We start from the raw sequence: 3,752 nt of genomic DNA on the forward strand, positions 1-3,752 counted from the left end.
ATTGGCACAGGACAGAGCGGAGTTTAGGGCTGTTGTACATAGGGTCGTTATGAGTCGCAGGCGACTCGACGGCACATAACAACAACAACAACAATTAAAAAAATATTGTGCTGATTTACACTTTTGGCAACAATGTCTAAGAGGGTCTGTTTCTCAAGGCCTATGAAACATCTTTGAAAATCCTGTGAATTGGTGTTTGTCCTTGTACTCCCAACCAGGACACTTCTCTTCACAGCAAATGGTAGAAAGATCTCCACACCACTGTGTGTGCCAAAGAAAGAAAGATGGGCAGGTGGCCGTAGCTGGAGGCACAGCCAAGATGAAACAGTGAAATTTTGCATGAGAGAAAGAGAAAAGCGTCATCCCCAGAGATTAACTGCTCAGTTTGAACCTCCTTTTCGGTCTCTGTGCTAAAAACAGCAGTACTTTGTTCATATATTGATACTCTTTTGAAAGAGTTAAATTACTCCTGAAAGTTTTTGGCCTCAAGTATAAGTTGTGTTCCTGTACCCATCTTCACTCCCAAGAACTGGCATGGAGTTTAAAGTGTTCAGGAAATGTTGCTGTGGAGATATCTATTCTGGTCTAACCAGGGAGCTCAGTCTAAAGGCTGACTGTTTAAATCCTCTAGCTGCTGCTTGGGAGGAAGATGGGTAGTCTCCTCCTGTGTGATTTACTGCCTCTGAAAATCTGCTATAGAGTCAGATATAATACAGTTCTGACTTGATGGCATATAATGACAACTATCTATTATCTAATCTATCTATCTATCTATCATCTATCTATCTATAGGCTTGGCTATCTATTTCTGAAAATTTGCCAAAGAAAACTGATGGTGAAATAGATTGGCACAAAAACCACAAAAAAATTCATCTAAACAGGCTGAAAATTGTGAATAATGCAGACCTGGACAACACTTTGTTTGTCAGAAGAGAGCAAGGAAACGTTGCATGGTTCAAAATCAGGTCGGGTGTACTCCAAGGATGTATTCTTTCTCCTTTTCAATCTATATGCAGAACAAATCATCTAGGAGCTTGGCTGTATGAGAAGAAATGTGGCATCAGCATTGGAGGAAGATTCATCAACAATCTCTGTTATAAAGATGACACAACCCTGTTTGCTGAAACTGAGGATGACCTGAAGCATTTGCTACAGAAGATCAAGGACTGCAGACTTCAGTATGGATTGAAGCTCAATATCAAGAAAACAAAGGTTCTCACAACTAAGCCAATTGGCAGCATCATGAAGGAGGGTGAAGAGATTGAGATTGTTAATAGTTTCAGTTTGCTTGGTTCCACAATCAACGCTCTTGGTACCAGCAGCCAGGAAATCAAAAGATGATTTGCATTGGGAGAGTCAGCTATCACGGACCTCTCCAGAGTACTGAAGAGCAATGACATCAGGTTGGAGACTAAAGTGTGCCTGATCCAGGCCATGGTCTTCTCAATTGCTTGCTATGCATCAGAGAGCTGGACAATGACTAGGGATGATAGAGAATTGATGCCTTTGAGCTGTGGTGCTGGAGAAGAGTTTTGAATATACCGTGGACTGCCAGGAGAACAGGTTCATTCTAGAGAGGGTGAAGCCAATTTTCTTCTTAGAGGCAAGGTTTCTGAGGCTTCATCTGACATACTTTGGGCATGTTGCAAGGAGGGACCAGTCCTTGAAGAAGGATGTCGTGCTTGGAAGGGCAGAGGAGAAAGAGAGGGAGACCATCGATGAGATGGATTGATACAGTGACTGGGGCAATGAGGGTAGGTGTGTTGAAGACAGTAAAGTTGGTACAGGATTGAGCAGGTTTCAGAGCTGTTGTACTTAGGGTTGCTGTGAGTTGCAAGTGACTTGCAACAACAACAACAACAACAACAACAATAAGGTTGTCAAGAGTGCAAGTTGACTCAGCAGCAGGTAGTGGCAACAATAATATAGGATACAGCCCTAAACTCTGATCCTAGATACTAGGGTTGCTGTGCCCGTGACTGCATTAACAGAACCCTGTTAAACATGAGTGCTGCACTGTGGACTCATAAACACCTGACTCAGCAGAATTTCCATTATGTGGGCAGCAACAGGTAGAGCCCATCGGATAGAGGTTTCTAGACATGGTTTCTACCTTACCTACTTTCATTTTCAAATCAAAGAAGTATGGATGAGCTGGTTTTCCCATTTTCACACGACAAGATGAAATAATAATGATGATGATGATTTTCTAGGGGTTGTGCTTAATTCACAACCTAACATTAGGGGGTTGCTGTTGTTTCCACTTTAATAGATGAGGAAGCTCAGGGCAGAGGCTCTGGGCAGCCTGCCTCTACTCCAGCCTTGAAAATGTCACACCAGCAAAACGCTAGCCAAATGCCTGGGAGTCCGTTTCAACTCCTGACAACCCCATGTAGGTCAGGGCAGGAGTGAACTCCACAGGGCTTTTCAATGACTGAATTTTAGAAGAAAATCACCATCACTGCTGCCTGTCTTCTGAGATGCCTCAGGGTGACCAACATTTCAATAAGTGACTGTTTGCATCACCCAGAGACTCTAACTCAACAGCGAAAGAAATTTCAAGTGTCAAGCATGTCATTACATTCAGGTTTAAAACTCTGAAGCCCTGTTTTAGTTGCTAATCTTGCAATAATAGAGATATTGCAAGTGAATGGCTCTAATGATTAGAAATTTATTCTCTTACAATTTAGAGGGCTAGAAGGAGTTTTCGTGGCTTAGTGGGTAAGGAGTTCTGCCAACCCAAAGACAAGAGGTTCCAATTCATCAGTTGTTCAATGGGAGAAAAAAATGGACCTTCTCCTCCTGTGTGATTTATATCTTCTGAAAACCCATTGGCAGGGTCAGCTATGAGTCATTTCCGACTTGACTGGCATATAATAACACCACCACAACATGTTGCTTTCAGAGGCAGTCACAGGATAAGATTGCCCACCTTCTCCCATGAAGCAGCTGGTGGGTACAAAGGGTCTGCCTTTGGGAATTGAAGTTAGTTTCTTACCACCAGGCTAGGGGTAAGCTCTGAGTCCGTTTCCACCCAACAGCAATAAGTGAGTGAGTGAGAAAGAATATTGCATGTCCGGGATCTTGGCACCTGCATGTGGATTGTACACTAGCCCTCTCTTTGTCTCCGCATATGGACTTGCTCTATTGTCTGTCCCACATGGAGCTGGATTTCAGCCTGCAGTTTTCCTGATTCTCAGGCCCTTGTGCCTCACATCCATGTTAGGTGGAAAGATCTCTAACATGCTCTTCAAATCCCTAGCTTTCTTGCTCTCTTCTCTGCTGCACCTTTCTTCTTTTCATCTGCTTTCTTTAAAGCTACGGCGGTCTGGTGGGAGGAACCGGAGGACCAATGTTTTTCCTTCCCTTCCTGCCCTCTCGTGTCTAGAAACAGTCAAAGGGAATAATCATCAATCCAATGAAAACGATGCTATGGCTACTGTCACACAACACATCAATGTGTTTTAGTACTCGAAGGGGTAAAGAAAGCTTTGTCCATCGCTTCCTTTGAAGTTGTACAGGGGGAAACTGTAATGTGACTGTTGTTGTTGTTATGTGCCGTCGAGTCGTTTCGGACTCATAGCGACCCTATGCACAACAGCTCTAAACCCTGCTCTATCCTGCACCAACTGCACCGCCTCTGACACACCCATCCCGATTACCCCAGTCACTGAAGCAATCCATCTCATAGAGGGTCTTCCCCTCCTGCGCTGTCCCTCCACTCTCCCAAGCATGATGTCCCTCTCCAAGGA

This window comes from Elephantulus edwardii, unplaced genomic scaffold, assembly GCF_000299155.1.
Source record: "Elephantulus edwardii isolate Elephantulus edwardi_28Jun2011 unplaced genomic scaffold, EleEdw1.0 scaffold00036, whole genome shotgun sequence".
Classification (NCBI taxonomy): Eukaryota; Metazoa; Chordata; class Mammalia; order Macroscelidea; family Macroscelididae; genus Elephantulus; species Elephantulus edwardii.